The sequence below is a fragment of the Leptosomus discolor genome, chromosome 1 (assembly GCF_034619465.1).
Source record: "Leptosomus discolor isolate bLepDis1 chromosome 1, bLepDis1.hap2, whole genome shotgun sequence".
In the NCBI taxonomy this organism is placed as follows: Eukaryota; Metazoa; Chordata; class Aves; order Leptosomiformes; family Leptosomidae; genus Leptosomus; species Leptosomus discolor.
In genome coordinates this window covers 109,992,517-110,018,426 of record NC_141391.1, presented here as the reverse complement: position 1 = coordinate 110,018,426, position 25,910 = coordinate 109,992,517, and positions in this window count along the sequence as shown.

Here is a 25,910-nt window from a genome sequence, read left to right as displayed (position 1 = left end):
TACGGTTGCAAGTGCCTGGCACACAGCGGTATCTCAGGATTGGGCCCTGCAGGCAGTCAACATGAGTAAATGGACGTACACATGAGGATTAAGAGCTTTGGAAGTTGTGTACTCTGTGTGTGTGTGTGTGTATGAACACATTATAATGATTTTATTTCCTAGATTTTCTTTTCAGTATTTCAAATCACTACAGCAGTGGGAGCTATTTTGTGAATTCCAACTCTAGTGTATAAAACAGGTGAACTCCTCAGAGGACTAATCTTGCAGAGCCCCTGGAGTCTGGCAAGGCTTTATTTTTTTTTTTTTTGACAGAATATGTTAAAAATAATTAAAGCTGCCCTTTTTCTTCGTTTTGACCAACAACAAAAACCAACCAACCACCAAAATATTGTGGTTCCCCCCTCCTCCTCCCTCGCCAGCCGGCGCAAAGCGACGTGTCCCCCTCCCACGAGCTCCCCAGCCTCGCTGGTGCGGCGCCGGGCCCGCAGAGGGTGCTGAAGCGGGCGGCCCCCGGGAGCCAAGCGCCCCCTCCGCTGCCCACCGGGCGCCGCGGGGCGGGGCGGGCGGGCTTGCGGCCTGCCCCGGCGCGGCTTGGTCCGGGCCCCGGCACCGGCGCCGGCGGGGCCGTCGCGCCCCTCTCGGTCTCCGCAGCCCCCGGCGGGTCCCGCCGGGGCCTGGCCCCGCGGGCGAGGCCCGTCCCCCGCTCCTGTCCGCCGGCGGGGCCGCGCTCCCCGGCCCGGCAGCCGCAGGGCGCCCATGGGCCCCGCCTGGCAGGCGGCGGGTGGCGGGTTTTCTCCCCTTTCGCTCGTCTTTTTTCCTCAGCGCACGGGGGGCTAGAAAATCGGAAATGATCTTAATTAAATGTTTTCAATACAGAAACAACCGGGCCCTTTTTGTGCGAAGCGAAGGCGGCAGACCTTATCACAAAAGACAAAGGCAAATATTTATCAGGGAACAAAAGATGTCCACGGTTGTTTGCAACGGGGGGATGATTTTTCTCTCTCTCCTGGTGAAGATGTTTAACAGCGTAAGATGTTTATCGGCGCTCCTTGTTGAAATTCTTTGTTTCCCTGTAAGATCTACAAATGAAACTGTTTTTCTTTCTGTGGAGCACACAATGAAATCCATGAGTTAAACTGCAGAGAATGCAGACACCTGCTTGTCCCTCTGTTGACTTTGCGTTTCAAGAAGATCTTTTCTGTTTCACATGATAATGGTTGGGGGCTTGGTTTTGTTTGAGGTTTTTTTAATTCTGTGAGGAGAGAAATGGTCATCTTGTCTGTCTTCCCTTTATGTCGCTTCTGATGCAGTGTTTGTCTCTGTTAAAGGAATACCAGGTTGTTAAACGAAAGTATTCCTTCTCCCACAGAATCGTATGTGCTGTCGAGTGAATAAGCTATTAAATTTTGAATAAGCTATTAGATTTTGCCGCTTTGCCTGTCTGGTGACTGCTTAGTTTTGTATGCTTATTTTTTTAAATGCTCTGTTTGATAAGCTACGTGTCTGACAACTTTACATTTTAAGCTATGAACGAGAGAGAGGGAACATTAGAGTTTGTGTTAACTCTTTACAGCATTTTTGCCTGTTCCCCTTAACTATTTCATACTTGGAAACACTGTATTTCAGATGTACTCAGATGCTGATGAGACAGCAATTTCACATACGTGTATCCTTAATACAAAATGATTTTAGTTGGTATTTGAAATGTACAAACGCTTACTTTTATGGGTATTCCTCCCCAAAAGCTAGGTCAACAGTTGCCTACAAATTGTATAAAACTTCAAGATTTTATAATACAAAACCCCACTTTCTGCAAGTTGTGAAGAGACTAGTTGTGGTTAAATTTCTTCACATGGCAAATGTTCAGCCTCACAATAACTATTACAGGCTGATGTTATTGCACAGATTTCTGGCACTGAACAACATAATTCGTAGCAGTGTCTGTGATCCAGTATTTGGGTTTTTATTATAGCTCACAGGATCTGAGGAATACTTTAAAATATTTTTCCATGGAAATTTACAGTACAGCTTTACAATGACGTCGGCTTTTAAGTACAATGCTGTAGAGTACTGCGTCATAACAGAAATGTCATACCCAGTCAGGGCTTGTCTGCCGTTTTAATATATTTCATAAATATCTGGGGGGGCAGGTGGGCATCTGGTTCTTCAAATGACCATACATGTAGATAGTCCTGTTTATCTGAGAAAATGTGTGCAAGCTGGTGGGACTCCTGGGAGCACGCACTTGCAGAATCGACGCCTATCGACACCTGTCTATTTCATATACATCACATACATCAGTTTAAATTAATAACATAAAATAAAACTTTGTAACGTGACACAGATTGAAGTATTTGTTGTTTCTCCGTTCCTGACAGTAGTATTTTTCTCAAACTTCTTAATCTCTGAAACATCACTGAACTGCCTGCTTTTGAAGAACACTTCCTGAGTGTGTTTGTAAGTTTCTTACCTTTGTACAGAATTTACATGGAGACATTTTAGTTCAAATTTAACAGAAGAGTGCTAAGATAAAGATGCTGTATGGTTCGATTCTTTGTTTTCTTGTCTCTATTTTTACTCTGATTATAATAGAGTTTGCATTCTGTTTTTCTTGAATTAGTGAGTCCAGATGGTTTGATGCAGTTTCTCTTTCCTTAAAGTTGTATGGAGAAGCAGTAAATTAGGTGGTCTCAGGATGTTCTTAAACCAGATAAAATTTCCCTTTTTTATTTTTGCTTGGCTTTCTCAATTCAGAGTTTTTTCTTTACTTTCCTACAAGTAAAACTTCTTCTATGATAACTTGCAAATTTCTCTGTTATATGAAAGTTTTTTGTATTTCTGATAATATTAGAGTGTGTGTCTGGAAACTAACACAAAAATCTAACAAAGTAGATAATATTACGATTTTTCAATTTAGTTGAATAAAGTGATTGTCTAGCCTACCTTGGCTTGAACTACTATTATTTTCTCAGGCTCTCTGACAAGACACAAGTACTCTAGTAGAGACAGATTTGTTCTTCAGAAACACAGAGTATATTCTGTAGAAATATATTCTGTAAAATATGAAATGGCATATACTTTCAGACTGCTTTTGCCCTCAAGATAAGTTTGCTTCTTAAAAAATAAACTGGAGCTGCGCCAGGTTCCTTTTCTAGCAGCATATGCATTATATGATGATTTTATTATTTTGAGTTTTATAAATGCTGTAGTGAATTAGTGTTAGTGTTAGAAGAAGAGGGGTAAAAAAGAAGGGGGGGAAAAAGCAAGGGAAAAAACCTGAGGATATGCCCAAGTTCGTAGAAAAAGCTCATCTTTTAAGATAACTTACCTTCCTGCTTACTTCTACCCGATAGCATATTCATAGTATTTCTTTTATCTCTATATAAAAAATTCGTAGTGGTGAACATGGTCAACAACTCAAAGATAATGAAAACTGCACTGCTGTCCAAATGAATTCACTCCGACATTAGGAGGTAGTTTGTGTTACGTTAATGCATTGTTGCTTGTGATAGCAATGCTGACCGTTCGATAGGGTGGTTGGTGGTGAAGAACCAGCTTTTAAAATTTAATTTTTAACGTAAGCAAAGCGTTTAGAGATGAAAGGGAGAGATATTAAAATATGAGGGGTTTTTGTACAATTTTGTACAGATGGGACTGTAATTGGTGACATGGGAATAGTATATATACTGAAATATTTGAAATGCTAATTCATTTTTGCTTCAGTTTTCCAACTGCCAGCTGTAATTATGGATCTCATTTAACAGATGCTAACACAGGGAGTAACTTCACTCCTGGAGTAATCCCACTGAGACATGGAAGTAAAGTTAAGGCTCAGGTACTTAGGAATTCGTATGGATACAGTTCAAAGAATTTGCTGGATGCTGCTATTAATGACTTTCTGGTACCTAGGTTATAAGCCGTTTGCATTTTGAATGTATTTTGTTACACGTAAGCTAGTTATTCACTGATTTTCTGTATCAAGATTGGTGAAAGCCTTTAAATATACCACTGTTTACAATCCCTAAAATTTCATTATTTATTGAGAGAGGAGGATGACTCTGAAATCTTTTCTAGCTCCACAAAGCTGTTGTAGAATTTGGGAGATATATGTGAAATGGTTTATGAAACTATTTCAATTAGTTTTATATTGTTTTGCAATGGGATGTATTATATACATAAAAGTGTTCTAGTAACAGTAATAATGTCTCTAAAATTCCTCGAATCTACTCTTTGAATTTTTTTAAATATCTGAATAAAGCATCTGTTTAAAGTGAGTTCTACACAAGCCAGGGTTCAATTGGCAGAATGACTGAAACAATAACTTAAGCCTTCTGTCAGCATCTTCTTTCTGTGAAAATGATACAAAGCCATTAAAAAGACAATCTGGTTTAGCCTGTCTTTATTTATTATTAAGATAAAATCAACTAAATACGTAGAATAAGGTGGGTTTTTTTCTTTAATGAATGTTCAAATATATGTACGATTTATAGTTCCATTTTTATTTAATGGAAAAATTGCAGTTTACTTCAGTGAGAAACCATGTGTTTTTCAATCCAGTTTGGAAACTTAATGTTGAACTTTCAGATCCAATGAAATGTCTTTGTAATTGTAAAATTAAATATTACTAGTATCCTGGATGACTTCTTCAGTCCCATAGGACTTTTCTACAAGGATGTAGTAGGAATCGGTCAAAAAATGTTCTGTATGGTATTATTGGAAATTAGTTTAAATTCTTTGTTATGTAACAGGAAATATGTTCCTTTGGTAGCACTTTGTGGCTGTTGAACAATTCTATAAGATTTTTTAAAAGAGGTAGGATTTTGTTTTAGCTTCAGAAATTCTAGGACAGGGTAATACTTCCCCCCCACCCTGTAAGGACAGAAAATCCTTACAGGACAAAAAGTCATGAAGGCATGAGCTACACAGTAGAACACGTTCTCCTTAATTCCTGAAAAGGAAACCAAGCACGTTATCTTGAGGGTTTTTTTGGGTTTTGTGGGGTTTTTAATTATTATTATTACTATTTTCTTTCTTTTTTTTTTTTTTTTTGGTCAAGTGACTTTAAGATGCTTTAAAAGTTAATGAGAAAACAGAAAGCACATTTTGAAGCAACTTCTGAGTGCTTCAGAGTAAATGAAAGAACAGCCTGATTCTGTACTTCCTTTTGAAACTTAAACTTAGACAAAAATATTTTTGTGTTTCTTCAGATGCCTTTTCTTCTCCTTGATTCGAAAGCACTATAATTGAGTAGTGATTTGTTTTGATAAGAATTAATATAAGTGTAATTATAAAAGGGTGAGTAGAGACGGCAAAAGATTGTATTGTTTCAGGTTTTCTAAAATATTGAATCATTGGGTTTTTTACGTTTATGCTGTCCTTATGTCAATGCGAAAAATGAGGATGTGATTAATGCAGTACTTAGAAGGTTAAGGTGAAGTTTCAGGCTGAATTCAAAAGCAATAAAAAGTGTAACAGGAAACTTCGTATTGCTTCACATTAATGTTCAGGGCCAGATCATAAGTACTGGAAGGATAAGAGAGTGTGAAGTCATTTGCTGTCTGGGTTTATGTGGTTTTGTTGAAAGTACCATGGAAGAAACAACATACTGGTTTTGAGAGTTCACAGTTAATAGGGATTGATTAAAAAAAAAAAAAAATCTGCCTCCTTACTTTGTCAACCAATACAATTTTTTTGCTTTATTTTTTTAATGCATTTTCCAAAATTGTTTGCTGTGCAAATTCAGCAAAGGAGACTGGAACTGAGGTGGCTAATTATTCACATGGTTTTGTGGAAGGCAAACCCCCTGATTTTTCAACCTTTTGTCCTTTACTTCTCTTACTATTGCATGTTCTTATTCTGATACTTAGTTATTAGAGCCAAACAAATACATGAGAGGTCTCCATCCTGCTATAAATGTACTGTGCTTTATTTTACACAGTCATATTTATTTTCTTGATGTGAGTGGAAGGTGGCAGCAGTTTAATCAAGTCAGTGTATGATGGGCTCTGAGAGGTTTTGACCTTTCACTTATTCCTTGAAAAGAGGTACTATTCCCATCCCTGTGCAATGCATGAAGTAGTTAATGCAATACCTGCACTGGGTATGCTGTGCCGACGTCTGGAGGCTTGCCGGAGTAGAGTGAATATTTGTCAGGCTTATCATAAAACAAGAGTAATAGCTATATGTACACAGCATGTGTGATGGAGTGTGGTAACACTTAAAAGTAATGACAAGTGAGACATTACTTTAATAAAACTTATATGTGCGTGTGTGTGTATATATGTACGTATAAACGTGCCAATTGCTAGGTTAAAAAACTGTTAAAAATCAGATTATAATTCTGTTCTCCATTACCATTAATGCCTAAGGAACCAGGCTGCATTGAAGAATTTTGCTTAGTGATGGTCAGCGTAGCTGCCTTTTTTCATGGCAATGCTCAGATTTTGAGCTATGCAACCTTCCAGCAGAGCAACAATATTTCCCTATGGCATAATGTTATAGTACTGGGCATGTTAGGGTGTGCTTGGGCGTTTGTTGGGGTAGTAGGAACGAGTGTAAAACTGTCTAGGAAGCAGCTCTTCTGGGACACAGAATAAAAAGGTCTTTTGCATGAAAGGAGATGACTGAGCTCTGTTTTCTGTTTCCCTCCTGGTCTTCCCTGCGCCCCAGCCACTTGGGCTGCCTCTCAGCTACCTTCAGTCACTTTCAACAACTCTCTGTCTCCCTCTTCCTTCCCGCCCCGTATCTGCAGCATCTGGATAAAAAATGGAAGAGAATACCTGTCTTTATGGTGAGATTTCAAACTGGTCTTGGCTTATGTAGGCCAGAGGGGAAGAGACTCTGTGTGTGTGCTGTGGTTTAATCCGTTGCCTTGGTATGACCTTAAAACCACAGGTGAGAGAGAGGATGGTTTTCATGAACAGGCAAGAAACCAGGGCGAGAGAAATTCCAAGGTGTTTGCCTAGCTGTGAGGTGGACTTTGTTTTTCATGATGGGAATGAGACAACAAAAGAGGAATGATTGAGGCATTCATTTTCTCTGTACTCTGAGTAGTACCAGAAAGGTGTTCATGTTTTGTATGCAATAGCGGGAACAGAATACGTGTATTGGATTTAAGGATGTCACTAGTATCTTTGTTGTAGTGAAACATATTTGTTTAAAAACTGCATGTTGTGGGTAAAATTAGTTTTAAATTGATTTGTTTTCAAATTGGTTTAGCCATTCAGATTCAATTTTATCTAAGACATTGAGGGGTTTCTAGACAACTCTTTCCCGAATATCACTACGGAGCTTTTTGGCGTTATACCCAAATTAACAGCGTGCTGTGTCATTAAAAAGTAAGAGAGCTGCATTTTTTTCCTTGGCGTAGATTTCTGCAAAGCGATAAAAGACTCCCTATGTTGGTTACAAATACTGCAAAATGTTTACTTTATAAACTTGGGGCATTTCATGCTTGGATATATTATATGTGGCCTCTTAAGACCTTTTCCATTTTTCTGCTTCTATCGTTTGACCAGGGTTTCAGTTCTCGTACACAGGAGAGATTTCTGAAGGACAAAAGCAATCTGCCCTGCAGAGAAAGCAAAGGCAATGAAGGCAGTTGTAGGCAGCGAACACATTAGTTAGGAATCTTGGATTTGGTTAACACCTACTTTTTTACTGACGGAAAGTTGCACAGTTTCCCAGTGCCCTCATTTCTCCACATTTAAAACAGGAATAAAATTGGCCTGGCATGCAAACAAGTAATGCTGTTCTTTATTTCTGCACCGAATTTCTTTGCTATTAGGTATTTGTTCATCATTACATCAAACGTAAGTTTCCCTTTCTCCAATTCTAATGCTTATAAATCCTCAAACCTCATACACTGTAGATGTTCCCAGGTCTTGAAAGTATCAACTGAAGAACCGCGTGCAACTTCCCAATGAGGTCTGTGCACCCCAAATCTCTTCCTGCGTAATCCCATATGAGCACAAAACCTTCCCAACCAGACAGTGAAGACTTTAGATTTTATGAATTGTAAAAAAGGATTACAGCTGGCTAAAGCTTCTCAGAAGTGTTGATAAAAATTTCCTTTTGCTGACCCTATAATAAAGAGTCAAGGATGGGCTGCTTCTGCCTTGGGCAGGAGAGAAGCTGGCATTGGACTCGTTCTGGAGGACAGTGCAGGAACTCATTTCTCAAGTAATAGGTTTTAGCTGCTCATGTGATTGCAGGTCACATCTGAACCCCTAGAGCTGACTGAAAGCCAAGAATTTAGTTTCATAAAATAGTTTTGTGTTGGTTAATTTTGCTTTTGCATTTCATTGCAACAGAAGCGTGGCTTTTCGTGCCTTTTGATGTAGCACATGGATAAAGGGTGTAGCACATGGGAATAGGAGAACCCGTCCAGGAATAGCTGGTGGACTGGAATCCCAAATGCCTCTTGCTGTGCTTGAACAGGACAGGAATACAAATCTGAATCTCCAACTTTATTTTCTGTTCTGAAAATGAAGTTCTACTTTACCGAATATGTTCTTATGAAAGGCTCCTATTTTTATTTGTTTAGCTAAATTTTTTGCTGGTTCATTTTTGGTAGCAGTCAGTGGTTGGCTTTTATGCCATAGCCTACTGCTATGCAGGATTAGTTTCCAGATATCTTTCACGTTGAATAACACACAATGTCAGATGGGATTGACACTTATGAAAGACAGAAATATGAGTGCTAATGTTCCTACTGTGAATTTCTGCAAGCAGTTAGTAAGAAGTTTTAATCAGCCATTAAATAATCAATAGTTACTAGTTTACAGAAGGTTTTTCAAAATTTTAATTTCTTTGGTTTCAGGATATTGGAAGTTACAGATATCATTTTCCATAGGCCTTAAGGAGTTAAAAGTCTGACTTCCATTGAATTTAAAAGTAATTTGAACATTTTATTACCTCAGGCTTCCCTGAAAATCCCAGCATGCATGGATTGGACCAATTGTTCCTTTAGTACTGACAGCAGTGAATTGTGGATTCTGAATTTCTAGTCCTTCAGAAATGTGTGGATCTGGATAAGGAGAAATGACACATCCTCAGTTAAACTATGAATTCTCAGAAGGCTTTGTAGAGGGACTTTTAAATACCTCATAATGAGTAAATTCAGTTTCATTTTTCTTCATGTTCACCTTTAGGGTCCATCTAATCCTGTGAAAAAGACCACGAGTTCTCAAAGATTTCATAATCTTTTCTTTTTGTTAGTTGCATAATTTAAATAAGAGAACTCCTCTGTACTGGGAAAGATTCTTGGTATGAAGACTTTTTCTTTACTGAAAAGCACCTTTATTTTTTTCTATTCGCAGTGCCTTCAGAAAAGGAGTAGTCACCATCTCTTGTCTCTCAGTATCTAAATTTATCTTTGGGCCATTATCTTGAATTGCTCTGCAAAGTATTCAGACTGACTTACTAGCCAGTTACTCTTTATTTTTATAATTTTGAGTTAATCAATCTAAATTTTGTGGGGGAAATGTTTTCAGTGAATAAGCTTTTCTGAGTATACTTGTTACCTTCTCTTTTAGTGTCAGCTGGTCAGTAATTCAGCCACCCATCTCAACTCCTTGGCTCATACTGCTTCTAGGTTATATGTAGTCTGCATTAACTTCAGAAGCAGTTCATATGGATGTATGTGAAACAGACCTGCAGAAAAAATCATCTCTGTTTATTGTGCATTGGGTCTTGGAGCAAGTGAACCAGTTTCATTTCAGATGAAGCTAATGTGGGAGATGCTCTCCACCTGGGCATTCAAACTGCAGAAGCAAACTGGAGTTGAAATGTTGACAACATGGGCATCAGGTCCTCAGTACCAAGATGGAGACAGAATCCCCTGTAGCCTGGCAGTTAGGGCATTTTCCTGAAAAGGAGCTTGTGTGTATTGACCCTTTCACGCACAGAAAAGAAATGGCTCAACTTTCATACTGTCTGAGCAACTGGTGTAATAATTATATTTCTGTATTTAACATAAGAAAAAAGAGTTAGAGGAACTAGCCAACAGCGTTATCTTTCCTCTTCCATGGTTGTCATGCCTTTTAAAGAAAAAAGGTAAGCTGGAAGGAAACACTGCTGAAATCTAGCCTCGAGAGAGATCTCTCTCTGTAGGCATCACCTCATCCATAAAGGTGCCCTCCTACAGTTCCAAATAAAACATACGAGAAGTGGGATTAAGTCCTGTCCTTAGTATTCCCTATTGCCTAACTTGAAACGATGGTCTGATAAGCATGCCAAGGACTTTTGTATTGTTTTCCCTCCCTCCCTCCCATGCAGCCTTTCCTTCAGTTTAGGGCAGAGCTGAAGGACAGAAAGGAGAAGGAGGAGCAGTCTCTTCCATCCCTGGACTTGGGAGCGTTTGAGCTAGTGGCTACCACTTGCTGTACAGTGGCCTCCCAACTCCAGCTTGCTTGGTCTCACAGGAGCCCGAGTGACAGGCATGAGAGCCCAGCCTGCTGTGCCAGGAGCAGACCTGAGATTTCAGGTTGTTTGTGCTGGGTGGCTCCCACAGATTGAGGGGGAGGTGAGTTGAGGGTCAAACTTCAGGTTTAGAAGTGCGTGGGCTTTAGAAATGACCTAGGCTGGACGTAGCCTTGGTCCCTGTAAGGTGTAAAGGCTCCTGACTAATGGTAAAATAGGAGCAACCCATTATTACTGGGCAGCAGGATGAGATCTGCAGGGAGGGCTGTTTTCTCCACTTCAGAAGCGTGGGATTTATTTAGCATGGGTAGGGAACAATTGTGTCAGGCTTTGAATCTGCTGTGGTAAACCACAAGTTCCCTCACCAGATTCTATCATGTAGCCTCTTAAAAAGTTACTAAATGTCCTTCCTTTTGTTTTGCTCCATTGTTCAAACTAAAACATGCTGCAGAAGGCTGTCCATTTTGTCAGAAGTTGGCGTTTTTAAAAGCTGTCACTGGTTAAGGCTGGGCTAGCCACTAAATGAACGACAGATGCTCTCTATGAACCCCTCTCCCTTCCCAGAAGGGGAAGAGAAAGAATAAGGGGGAGAGACTTATGGGTTGGGAAAAAACCTAAACCAGCTTTAACAAAACAATAACAATAAAAAGAAAAGATAATAATATTAGTTAAAAAAATGAAATATATACAAAACCAGTATCGAACTTCCCCCGATGACAATCACATCACCATTGATGCTGCAGGGCAGGCACTGAGAAAATCCCAGACTGGACTCAGCGGCAGATGGGAGATGGATTTGGGAATTGGATTCAGGAATGCATGGATTGGGTTCAAAGGCAGAAGAATGGACAGAGTCCTCCTCGGACGCCACCCGTAGAAGAAGAGAGCTTGACTCTTGTGATCCCTCAGCTTTATACTGAGTATGACACATATGGAAAAGAATACTTTGTTTGTCAGTTGTGGGTCACCTGTCCTTTCCTCTCCTCCCTGCAGCTGCGACCTTTTTACTTGCTTATGACCCTTTTACTTACAGCACTTCAACATGGGGCACAAGATGTAGCAGTGACCTTTGTTTCTATAGGAGCAAGTATAAGCAAGAGCCTTTCTGCATGCCATTCCGTAGTAGTAACTACAAACATCAAGCGCTGTCACTCCTAGAAGCAGACACTGTCTGGAAAAAAAATGCCGTTAACTTCAGAAAGTGCAGTCACTTGGAAGAGACTTAGCTGAAAAGTTAAATGAATGGAGAATTTCTTCAGTTCTAGCTCAAAGCAGGCCAAAAGCAAAAAGTGGTAATATAAGAGTGATTCATATCTGAAGACACCATTCCCTTTGATAGTGAGATAACAGTAGAATAATGGAGATCTTTCAAAGTATTTATGCAAAGCAGCATATTATTAAGCCACAAATATAGTTTAATTTCAAAAGGCAGAATTAGGGTGCTTTGACATCCTCTGTTTTAGTGTGTTTTGTATATCACAAGAAGACAGCTGTAGATCAGAAGACAGACATGCTCCTGGCAAGTGATGGGTATATGTGAGCAAGAACTTCCTGTGAGATATTGACCTGGTCACGGTCAGCTGCTCTGAAATTTGTTAAGTAATCTATCTAATATGTCTAAGGACTAGCATATCAGAATCAATCCATCCAAATGCCTCAGGAAGATCAATAAAAGGATAATAAATCCGATAATTCTCTGTGATCTGCTCTGGTGTGAAGCTAGTGGGGAAGCCTTGTACAGAATGAAGATTAATTCTAGTACACGTTTGTTAGGGTGACAAATGCTCTGCGCCAGAACTGTGGCTGGTGAAAAATTCATTTCAAATTAATTTTCAAACTTTATTTTCTTCAGTAATCTGCTGACATGAAACTGAATATCAACAAATGGCAATTGCTGAGGACTCTTTCAGAAGGGAAACAGACCTAAAGTTTACAGAAGGAGCTTTCCTGTCTTTTTGTTTGTTTGTTTTTCTGAATCTCCTACTTAATTTCTATTCAGGAAAAGAAACATCTCTGTCGTTGATAGTGTTCTAATTTTTAAACCATAGTAATTATAACAATAAACTATTCTTTAAATATAATACAACAAATACAAAGGCTGAAGGGGTAATAAACGTATTTAGATAGTTAGTGTCTTTACCAGTTTAGATACCTTAGTTACTAGTCCTATATGAAGGGAAAAATCCCCTGCTGTTCAGGCACAGTCCTGGGAGTCAGTAATTTTTTTTGTTTTGTTAGACTGTGGTAGGTATAGAATCAAGTATATAATCTAGAAATGATGCCATATATAGTTTGTTTATTATTTTTCCAATTGTCACACTGGCTCAAACACCTTTAGGAAAGAATTCTAGCACTTCTGCTGACTGAATGACATGAGAGAAGTGACTTTTCTCGGGGCAGATTGGCACATCTAGGAAATATTTTCCAATGTTTTAAAACCTCAGAATTCTGTTTGTGAGCTCTATTCTAAAAATGTTCAATGATTTGGGGACTAGCTGCATCTTTTCAAATCAACTCCAAAGGCTTTGAAGATTAGGAATAGTGTTTTAGCCATCTAGATCTTGGTCAGTGGAAGAAATTGGTATTTATTTTAAAAATAAAGAACAGAAAGGAGGACTTGAAATTTCAATTTACAAAAATAAAAGCAGAGCAACTATTAGTTCACATAAACCGCTGTTTTCACAATCTGAGTCTGCTAAATTGCAACATTGGGATTATAGACTTTTTAGAACTTTGTGATTTTTTTTTTTCATTCTTAAATGTTTGCTGCACAAAAATCTGACCATGCCTTAAAATCAAACAGAATACTCTTTGTCCTCTTTGTTCATACCGCCATACTATCATAGCATCTGCCTTTCATGAATCTAGATAAGGAAAAATTTATGTTGAAAGCAAAGTAGGTGATGGAATCCAAACACACCCCTATCTCCAGTCAGTGAAGTCTTGTTCCTCAGAAATACAGGCTCTGCTGATGCCAGTTCAAAGGGCTTGTTGCATTGTTATAAATTGAAGTCAATGTGTCTCATCTTGGATGCCAGTTCTCGGATGCGTCTCTGAAGAAGAGAATTCAGTCCTACTTTAAATGCCTGTTTAACTATGGACACTTAGTGTTGCACCCTTTGTGCTCCAATTAGTGATATTTCAGTGAAGATAATAGGAATAATTTCATTAAGCCTTTGCCTTTAGATTTATTGGTGTCTAATGGAAGTCAGCTCAAAATTTAGGTGGCAAGTTTTAATAAGTACAGGTATCCTTGAGCAAATTCAGCAATATAACACATTCTGGGTGAAACTAAAATGGATTTCAGGCAGTAATACTGGTGAAATAAGGAAGTAAAGAAATTTTTATAATCTCAGTGTCTTGCTTCTTGGGTTAGCCAGTAGTTACATTGTCAGAGTTGTCTTCAGAAACACCCAAATGGCACTATCCAAGTAATTTTGGAGATTGTATTGAAGCACTGTAACCATTTTTAGTCCAAAAATAACAGGATTAAGGAGTAAGTGTTTCAGGTTCTGGTTTCTAGTGTTTCTTACTCTTGGGAAAGAAAAAAAAAAAAAAAAGATAATGGGAAAATAATATATGAAAAAGAAAAGTTACAACTTAGCCTATTGCCATTTGAAAGGACAAGGGAGAAGACAAACTCTTGGTTCACTTTCCATATTTCATAAGGTCTCGGCTCTTGTTTGTTCCCTTATTTTCATCACCAGACTGTAAATTATCTGCTGTCAAGGCATTGAACTCTGAAGTATTTTGGCAAAATAATACATCAAGGAAGCTGTAACAGTGGCACAAAAGCAAGGATAGGAACATTTCCTTATCCAGCGAAGAGATACTGGATGTATCTGTAAGATGTTCAAACTATTAGCATAGCTACTTTTGGAATAAACAAAGATGGCTCATAAAATATTTTCTTAGTTTGTCAATAGCAAATTCAGATGTTGTGTGTTTGTTTTGGCATGTGGACAAAGCTAGGATAAAACCATATTCAGACTAGTGCAGTAGGAACTTTTTTTGCCTGCTATGCTTTTATTAGGCCACAGATTCGTCCAGGTCATTAGAACTCAACGCATCTATACAAGTCTCTTAGAAAAAGGTGAGATAGCACTAATTATGGCAATGTAGAGCTACAAGTTATTTCTGACTAGTGGCACAATGTTTAATTTCTGCCCATCCCCTCTCTGTGAGGGTTATTTCCTAACTGGAACAGGCAAATTCAGCTACTGCGTTGCCTCATATGAACAGTGATGCAATACGGAGATGTTATATTTGAGGGCTCTTGCTCGTAGGCAATATGTTTTTAGTGTTCTTAGGAAATACCAACAGGTAAATAAATAAACAAATAATGAGGCCAAATGAAGAAAGGAAGGGTGGTACTTTCCATAACAAATTGATATTCAGAAGTGTCACCCCAAGTGGACAAAGATCAGGAATCAAGCAGACTAAATGAATGTTGTAGTTTTCTGTCAACATATTCTGAAGCTGGAATGAGATCACATTGCAATGTGGTGGAGTATTGAAAGTCCAAGGCACATTAATAGTGCATAAAGCTTCCAGACTGTATATGAAGTAAAAGCTCATTTCTACTTTTAACAGATACATTTTTTCATTTTCTGAGTATGCTACCCTCTGTTGATTTTTTTTTTTTAGTGTCAAAATATTTATAATTAATAGTCCTAAAGGACTGCAGTTTGTACTCTCATTTTATGTATTTTGAGACAATAATGAAAGTGACAAACAATGTTCTTAGTTTTAAATGTCATAAAATCCGTCACCTTTGCTCATCTAGTTTTGAATGTTATCATTCTTCCTATTTCCTGGGCTTCACACCAATTCTTGGAAAAGGAAAAGAGCACTGTAATGTCTATTCAACCAATGGTGACTGTTCAGCACCGTACAGAATGTATTTTTCAGAATATCCACTTTTCCTGTTCATAGCAAATTTTTTGGGCAGACCTGTGATCTTCCTTTCTTTCCTTGCACACTTTGGAAAAAGACCAGCGTCAGATGCTGCTCTGGTCATTGGGTGAGAAGATGCAGCCCTGAGAGTGTGGTGTTGAGGTTTCACTTCTGAAAGAGAAGAAATAATACAGGACTGGGTCACTAGCTTGTTTGAAGTTAGGGCTTGCTTGTGAGCAGAAACTTACTGCATCTTTCCTTTAGAAAATGGTTCAATCCATAGAATTCTTAGGCAGGACTTGAAGATTTTATTTAACTGTTTTATGTTCTACTCTTTTAGCTTAATGTGGAAGGCAGCGGGACATTGATATTTCATGGTAATTTGTTCCTGTTACACTTAAATAAGATGTAGTTTTCATTCGCTATCCGAGAGAAGAACTGTGATAGCAAGTGTATAATGTCTTGATATCATAAGATTTTGATCTGGTATTTTTTTCCCCTCCCATAAGCTCTGTTATCTCTCACAGCGCTTGGTTTTGTTTTGCTTTATCAACATTTATTTTGATTTCCATTGTAGCTCTAGTTCTGACCCTCCACAGGATGTTTATTTGAGATAGGTGTGCTATATTGAACGTACCTTATAATTTATTATTCTATGGAAATTTGTATTTTGTTGTCATTGTATGTATATATTAAATGCAAAGTTTGCTCAGCTATGAAGAGTGCTGGTGGGACCCTGCTTCAGCATATTTTAGGTGGCTCTGGCCAGAATTCCTTTACACAGATGAATTTTTATCAAGCATTCTGTGTAAATGTTTATCCCCTGAAAGCTGTGATTTTTTTTTTAGGGTAGTAGCACATGCTTCAGGTTATTCTGCTATGCCTGTTACTAAGATTGACTGTCACTGGTAACTAATAGATGTTATGCAAAGTAGTTGTAGAGATATTAATTATGTGGGTTTTTTCTTTATGGTACGTAGTTATATACCCTTTTCTCACCAGGTTGAATCTATGTGAAGTGAAGGAGAATGACATACTGTGGTACAGGTGTTGAGTTTTGTATTGAATGGCTACCAGCCGAGGGGCTGAAATTTCGATTTATTCTATAAGGCGCATAACAAAACCAACAATGCCAGTGCCAGATTACATTAAAATCTGTATTTCAAGGGTTAACAATGTTATGCAAAAAGTAGCTGCAACCCAGTAATTTTACCTGTGCACGGCTTTGCCTGTGGGGATTTCTGTGTATGCTAATAAAGAAAACCAATTAGAAGCATGCCGGGCTTGTTTTCTTGTTTGGACCTACTCATCTACAGTGTGTGCATGGCTGACATTTCGAACCACGAGTCCCTTGAGGTTTAGTCTTGTAATCATATGTGTATCCATAGAAGTAGATACCCAGACATAATAAACACATAGACATAATTCAACACCTGAGGATAATGAAAGGGATGTATACTATATTGGGATCAATTGCTTTGTATTTTTGTGTACCTAAAATATGTATTACTTTCAATCAAAAAAGAAATTTGCCTTGGAGAAATAGTTATTTAATTATCAGATACATCAATTATAAGGAAAGTATTTTATTTGCATTCTGCATGTAGGCACTTGGTTTACAAACATCTTAGAACAGTATTGAAAATATTTGTTTTCTGTCTTTAGTCACTAAAAGAATTTCAAACTCAGAAATACACTTTATTGCAAGACATTTTCTTCGTGCCTTAAAATGTTATACTTTAACTGTGGTCTGCATACCTTTAGTTAAAACAGAGTGTTAGTGAAGTTCTACTCCAAACAAAGATGGTAAGGGATATATGAAGTCGCTTGTTCTTTATACAATAAAGGATTAAAGTAGTCTCTTGTGAACTTGATTGCCACTCTACTGAAGTTATGCATGTTTACAGACTATCTTGAATTTGGCTCAAAATCTGCTGGTGACTGTGAAAACAGAATGCCTGAAAATAATATTTATAAATTTTACATATTTTTTTAATGAGGTTTGTATTCCTTGTGGTCTCAGCTTGTTCTTTAATAATCAGCTCCTCCTTCTCCACTTCCCCTTTCTGTGTATGTTCATATTGGTTGTATACAAGTCCATGTGGATTTAGGAGCAGAAGTCAGTTTCCACTTTGGTTAATGCATTATCAGAAAAAATAATGAAATTCCAATAATACGACCTTCAATTTGACATACATAGACCTCCTTAATTCACTTATGTCTAATTCTACAATGCTTATCTTCACACTTCTACAGTTACTGTGTATTTTGAAATTTTTACCATGGTATTTGACATTCTGTTGCATACTGGATACTTGGCAAATACAAGAAAGCTTATAAAACAAAGTAACAGTGTCTTTACTTCTAAATGACGCAAACCAGTTTTTCAAAGAAAGGCATTTTATTATATTTATTAACTGGATCAAGTTCACTGATGATGATGCGTAACCCGTAAACACGTCTTGAGCTCTAGATGTCAAGTTGAGTTTGCTGGGTCGAGAAGTGGTGAAGTCTTCCTTTTTGTTCCCCCCCCCCCCCCCGCCTTGTAAAACATTGCACTTGATAGGGATGAACTGAACAACAATAATCTTGGAATTATACAGTGCAGTGTTTTTCCAGAGTCATTGTTTCTGAAAGAACTGTGCGTTGTCTTTATGTTACAGGCCTGGAAAGGAACATTTTCTGTAGATGTCAGCTTCTGTCTGGTGTGATGCCCTATGCTTCTGGTGATGTCTTGTGCAGCACTGAGTAGTAGTGGCAAATGGAAGAGGTCATTTGTAATAAGGTAGGTTTCTTTCTTTTCCACAAGGGCGCGGCTTGATGAAGTTCTTCATAGTTAAATTTTCTGTTTAATATAAATGAAGTCTTTTTAAGTCTTCTAAATTTAGGAGAAATGTTACTGATTTCACAGCTATTGCTGCTACTACTTGGTTGTACCTCTCAAATTATCAGCAGAAGGTATTTTCAAGGCATCACTGTCACACTGCAGCAAAAACCACCATTCATGATCTCCAACAGAAACTAGGAAATACAAGGATATATTTTAATTCCTGTCATTGGTTGTGAGAAAAAAATAGTGTCTATGATATCAATTATTTCTGTAATGGAGAAAATTAATTACTTGTAGTTTTAAAGACTATTGAAATAGCAGCAGAAGAATCAAGTGCATATGGTCTTTCTTCAACATGGTGCTGCAAAAAATGGCTTAGAGCAAAGTGGAGCTAAGAAAGCCAAAAAAAAGGAATATGTATGGAAAGCTTAGAACCGGGGAAACTGGCAAGGAGACTTTTGCTTGGAGAAGACCCTTTGATTAGTAAACCCTGAAGAAGTGCTATGGGGTAATTGTAGAAGTATGACCATGGAGGGAGGCAGTTGTGAAAATAGAGCCTTGTGCTGGATCCATGTTTCACTTCACCTTGGCTTGTCATTGGTTTTGGTGTTCTTGGTTAGAGGTAGATATCTCTGTGTTGGTATCCACTGAACAGAGCTATTAATGCATCCAGCTGATACACTGTGCTACAATGTTCTATGAGCTTTCATTAGTCTCACAGTTTTGTTCCAAAGCGTTCTTGGGATGTTGTGACTGTTACCTGTGACTACAAGTATACTCCGTAGTCCCTGTGCATGTGTTGTCAGAAATAGCATATCTTAATTAGTGCTCCATAGCTGAAATGTTTATTTCCTAATAGAATGGTTTAATGAGAGTGATTTTGAGAGACATTTGCGTATTATTTATGCTCATCATCTCTGATCAAAGTGCAGTGCAATGAATAGATACTGGCTAAAGGCGTTGGTTCCGGTTTACTATTTTCTCACTGGTAAAAGACATATTGAGGTGAGAGTTTGTTACTTAAACGTGGGACTGGTAGATATGACACAAAACCTGCAATAGACCCATGAGCATCTGGAATGGCAGCTGATCCTTGGCAGGATACCGTAGGGTATTCAAAACGCACTGGTTGCCTATGCTTAGCAGTCCTACCCTATGTGTTAGGTTTCTATTGCAGCGAACCATACAACCTGACCTCATTCAGTGTGGATTGTGACGGATTGTAATCCCAGATTCAGAGGCGATGTTGTAAGTGGGGGTACTTGGAAACCTGCAAGGAAAGAAGAGTTGAAATGAAGCAAGTAAGGCAACCACTAGGAAGATGTAAGACAGAGGGGGAGGTTAATTTATCTTATTTTCCATTGATTGCTTTTGCTACTTCTACTCTCCATGGGCTAGCAACTCACCACTTTCAAGTGAGCGACATCTTTTCTGAGTTGTTCTGTCATGCATTATTTCACAAAAAGAAATGTATTAATTGCTCTATGCTGTACTGCATCCCCTCATTGTGTACCAAGTGTAAGGGAAAATATTACGGTTGGTATCTGACATGCGGAACTAATTTGCCTCCGTTGGAGTTCAGGGAGAGGTCTTGGCTATTACAGTGGAAGAAAACATTATGAATTATAGGCCACTCGCCTCATGATGCTTCATTTGTAGTTTCTATTTGTAATTATATACTATGAATAAAATATGCGGACGATATCCCGGCCCCATTGAAATCAGGAGGAGTTTTTCTCTTAACTTCAGCTAGGCCATGACCCTGGGAATCTCTGCTGGTTCCTGGTGAAGGATTTGTTCTATTCATGCCTCTAACTAGACCTCCGCTGAGGACTTAGTTTTTAATATTGCTACCAAATCTGCTTCTTACATTAAAATTCTCTCTTATTGAAGTTTATTTGTACTTGATTTGGGGGATCCTGTGCTCAAAGAAAAACATATTTCTGTACCTATATTTTTCTATCCTTAAATATGACTGTATTGTTACGGGTAATTATAGACTGACTCTCAGGAAACACTATCTGATAAAAAGAGAGAAAGGACCTCAGAATAATTTCCCAAAGGATGGAGTGGCAATCCTACAAGTAAGATACAATATAAAACTATTCTCCCTCTTGAAGACTATAAAATGGACTGCAAGAAACAAGGCTTAACTCTGAGAGGAAAGACTAGATCACTTAATAGCTCTTTAATATCACCAGTTTCTATGATCACAAGCTCTCCTTGAGCATATTGTGGATTTTCCTTTACCAACTGTTTTGACTCGATAAGTATTTTTTTTGTCCATAGGCAAAAAGTTGTTCTTAACTATTATTCATGCTTTAGTAATAGACTCTTTCACACTCCTACAGTTGGAGCATGTATCGCCCATAGGTCATTCATAACTTACAAAAGCTTCTACTAAAGGGCATAAGAATTCTTATTTTGTGCATAATTTTTCTTTCTTATCAGTTGATGTGCTGTTTAACTGCTCTTTGCTCTACTGAATTCCACTCATTGTATAGAGCAAGCATAAGAGTATATTAAAATTGGTGTGTGACATATGGATTTAAATTTTGATTGTCAAAAACATGAATGCTACATCAAAGCTTTTCTAATTCTGGGATATTTTCTTAATGCAAGTATTAGTTGCTTTGGAAAAAGAGACACATGTAAAATGCTGGGTGTGCTCTCATCTGATATCTTATTTGCTTTCTCTGTTTCAGTATCTCAGATTCATTAAGCTCATTTGTCAGCTCCTATTGGAAGTTCTGTTCTAGTGGTTGACCTTGTTTTAGGAAACTTACAACGCTTTTCATTAAAGTATCCCCCCCAGTTTGTGGTGGGTCTTTAGAATTGCAACTGTAAAAGGTTTGTACAGTGTATGTGTGCACATGCATTTGTATGCACACGTGTCTGTTTATGCTGGGGGTTTGAAGCTGAGTGGTAAAGATATTTCAAAAATCTTCTTTTCTACGTATTCAAGCCAAAGTGTCTGTAAGAATGCTCTTGTTGTGCTTTTTTATATGAAGTTATGTCAGGAGGGAAGGCAGTGAAGGTATTAAGCCATTTATTGCCTAGTCCTATGTTGTTGATTTACTATTTTATGCTCCCTGCATTTTACTTCATTCCTTCAAAATTATGTGTTAACCGTACTTACCATCTTGAAATTCCTTGCTGAGACGTTACCCCATAGGTACGTATCCTTGTGTTGGCATTTCCTCTTGTTTAAGATGGTTAGCATTGCAGAAGGGTAAGATTATTTTTGTCAGGGAGGAAATATGATGTCTGTCTACCATGGTTATTGCTTCATTTAATTCTGTATGCTCTTCCTAGTGTCAGTTTGTTGCCTTCTTTACTGAGTTGTTAGAGGTCTTTAGGACGGTGATGTTTTATGCATGTATATTATATAAGTAATAAACCAAAATATTTAATCTTGCTAGTTCCTTTTACTTTTTGATCATCTCACTGAATCAGTATTAAGTCTTTACTTTGTTAATTAACTTGCCAAAGCATGCCACTTATTCAACTGGAAGAGCACCAAGAAAAAAAGACCCTAGTAGTATTCTCATCACAGTTGTCCCAGATTTTCAAAGTATTTGAAGTACCCTGGAGGTAGATAATCTTAAACTAATTTGTAAAGGAGCCAATATATAAATCCATTTTTATACAAGATTTTATAGTGATAAGAATGTTTGATGGAGGGAAAATGATTCAGTGCAATTTGTAACTTGGAGAACATAATACATTTGACTCCTTTTTCAGCATAATACAAAGAGTTCATGTGTTGCACCATGTTCATTTTTAATTAAACATTTTATCATCGCACAGCCTTTTATTGACATTCCTCATAATAGAGCTGATAAGATCTTGACCTACTCTTCAATAAAGCAATGTATAACTCAATATTCTGGCACACACTGTTCCCCTCAGAATTAAAACATGATTTTCTGATTTAATTTAAAAATCTTATGTACTTTTATTCACATTTATTTACTTTAACTTCTCAGATTTATGCTCTTGTTTGACTTAGGCAATTTGAGTGCAACCATTTCTTGGACTATTACTCCTGTTTGCTTCAGCTTTTAGCTAGCTGGAGCATTTTATTGAATTTTTCCTTTCTTTCTTTTCCTTTTAAAAATTTGCAATAAAAAGTGATTTATTGCCTAATCTTGTTTTCTACTGTACCTTTTGAGTCCAATTTTGATCAGGTGCACTAACTTCACTCACTACTACCTTAATCATAGGATTATAGAGTTTGTGCTATCACAGAAATTCCTTCAGATACTTCATAAGAAGAGATTCCTGAAGATGTCCCCAAAGATGAATTGCAGAGCTGATCCCTGTCAGTAACCTTAAAGAGCCCTGCGGTGTAAAGCTTCCCAGTACCATGCGTTTAGCCTGACTGATGAGCATCCCTGTAGCTTGGCAGGATTGTCTCACCTCCAGCGGAGCTGCTGCAAGGGAGTGGGAATCAACCCTTTCCATTGGCAGTGGGTGCTTTGGTGCCTGCTGACCCAGGAGACCTCTGGAGACAAACCGGAAGTTGGCTGTAGAGCTGCATCTGGAGGGGATAAGCCTAGGTCTCTTTTCCAGGGTTTGCTCTCTCATATGTTAGGTTTATTATGTCATAAACTGTAGTATTGCTTTACATGTGAAAACCAGGATTCTCTAACGTTTTAGAGTGCTGCAGCAAGTCACTCTTTATGACTTAAGCACCCACTACACTCACCTAAATAGGGGTTATATGTAGAAGATATGACACTGCCTACTTGCTGACCATCAGGTGTTGCAGGACCTGCTTTTTCAGTAATTTCCTAACCTCTTGCTATATCAGCTGTCTCAGATAATAACCACTCAAGTGCCCTGTGCTTCTCTTTCATACTTCAGAAAACTAGCTCTGAGCATTTGCTGTTCGTCCTTATCCTTGTATCCCAGATCTGTCACTGTTCACTGTAAATGTGTATTGATTTTAGCTGATAATTCTGAGATAATTTAATGAACTAATTTGAAAATATATCATATATCACAGAAAATGCATGACTGCCTTGCACTTTTGAAAGAATTTTAAAAACGGAGGAACACTAAGCTTGACTCTTGAGGATGTGTTCTTTACACCCTCACAGATTTCCAATCTTGCTTTGTCAGCATAGCAGAAGTTAAAAATCACATAGGGCCCCTGAGAGTAGGAAGTTACGATGTGCCAGGTGTGTATCTTTCAAAATTAAACCTTTCAAGCTTTTTTGTCATCAACAAGGTCCACATCCTCAAGGATAAATAGGTATGTAATATATTGAACGAAGTAGTTATTAGATGCTTGAACAACCTAGATTTCTGATTTTGTTCTGATTTTTTTTTTTCTTTGGGATGTTCTCCCCCCAAAACATCCAGGAAAATATACTGCCATGTTTTTGGAAATATAGAGGTTTGTATTCAGATTCTTTAGCTGTTGGGAGAGGGAAGTATTGAAGAGCCTGGAAAGCATGAAAGTGTATGACTTAGAAGAAAGACTGCATTGTGTTTTGGTAATTGTTCTAGAAGGTAATTGTTTAGGAAGAAGGAGTAAATCTAACAGCATATGTAGCAGATTCATGGCTAGCTACACCTAGCCAAGTTGGAGAATAGTATCAAGGGAAACACCTGGGGTACCTAGGAAGCTGTCAGCACAGGTGCCAAAAGCCATGCCTCTCTGTCTTTTCTGCCACTGCCATCCATGCTTGCTAGATTAAGCTAAATCAGGTAAATGCCTGCAGAAGCTTATGCCATTGTTTGCTGTGCAAGCATGTGATTGATACATTAAAGGTGCAGGGCCTCACCGTCCCCAACGGAGGAGAGGAAAGACATTTGAGAAAATGAAAAAGCTGATAAAGTTCTTAGTCTTATCCATCTCTGAAAGCTCACTTGTTAAACCAGACCTAAGTCTTATCAGATGGAGCTGCCCATTACATTAGAGATACTGGACATCATCGCTGAAATAAAGATAGCCAATTTTAATCAGCTTGTTGGAGCAGAGAAACTCAATTTATGCATGGGAGGACCCTGCTCATGAATTAATAAAATAAAATCCTGGGTTTTAAACATACTTTAAAACATATTAGAAAAAAAATATTGTATTTGCTGTTGAACATTTGTCTAAATGACCCTTTGTATGCTGGGGACTAATAGGAAGATCTTTTTTTCTGTCTTTAAACAGACAGTAAAGTAGAACATTTACAGAAGAATGAAACCCCCTAAACTCTAATCCTAATATAATCAATATAAATTTTAATAAGCATTTTAAAATGCACCGTATAGTATGTAGACATTTGTTTTCATTAGCACCACTTTAAAAACACAGTCTAACTATTGTTTTCACTGACAGAACTCAAAGAAATGCAGATGTTATTTCTCCAATGAGAAATATTTTATATTGCTTAATTAAATAAAGGAAAAGCTTGTGTAGTTGTGGTTTTGATATTCAAAGATATACCCTTGCCAGAGGGAAGGTGAAAGTATCGTTTAACTAAGTATGTAATCTCATTTCAAGAGATCTGTGTTCAAATTTACGTAAATTAGTATTTTAAATCTGCTTCCTCCATCGCATTATTTACATTATATGTACAGCATATACTCTGGCACAGTTAGCAATCCCACTAAGTACAAGTCAGCAATAGGCCACACCGGTTAAGATCAGGATGACCTAGTTAAGTAGTTCTGGCTTTGTTGCATGCTGAATTATCAGCTTTCTAAAACTCATGAAAATTCACAGCCACTTCATGTAGAGTCTAATTTGCTTCTGTATACACTTGAGACAGGAAAAAATGTGCTTTAAGAAGAGAGGAGTTAGGTAGCATTGTTGTTTCTGTGTATATTTGTTTAGTGCTTTAGATTTTGTTGAAAGGGAAGTCTGTTGACTATGTGCTTTGGTTACATTCAGTTCCTTAAGAATGGATGTGCTTTGTTTATCAGCTTGTTACCTGACAAAATAGCAGTTAATATTAGATTTAGAGAATGTTGTTGGAATATTATAAATGCATTATTTAAAATGAATGAATATGCCTTATCTTGTTGGTGTTTTATTGGGGTATACCCATTGCGAATCTCACTGTTTTCTAGAAAAGTGTAAAGATTCATGAAGTCATTTGTTAATATACTAATATCAAACTCTTATAAAGTTTAAAAAATCTGTTAATTTAATTCTGTTACATTAATATGGACATTTAGGGTGTTCTAATAAATTTTTTTTAAAAAGAACAAAACTATCTCAGTATTTGGACCTTTCTAAGTTCACTAAGGTAAAGTAGGAAATACATAGTTTTTGAGGAAAGCTAGTGGTTTAGTTAAGGCATTTAGCTATAACTTGGAAAATGCAAGTTTAGTTGCTGAATTTTACCATGCTTTTTCTTGATCTGCCACGCCATGTGCATGCTTTAATCTTCTAGGAGAAAATAAGTGAGATTTTTACCAGATCATTTGGAGGAGCTTGCATTTTAGTCCAGCTTCCTTTTTTTGTAAGATGAGGTTGATCTTCTACCATTTTTTCTTCTCTTTTCCTCATAGGTTTTTGCCAGAAAATAAAACTGTTAGAACTGTTAAGTTTTATTTCAAATTGGGTAAAGACAACAGATTTTAGTCCTGCCATTCTTTTGGGGGAATAATGAAGACAGTATTTCAAAAGAGATGAAAATATTTATATTTACCAATGGGACTTCACATTCTTAGCTAGTTCCAAGGATACATATGTTACATGTAGGAAAGAATCGTCCAAAAAGTACAAGTATTTTAATCAATAAAAACCTAATGA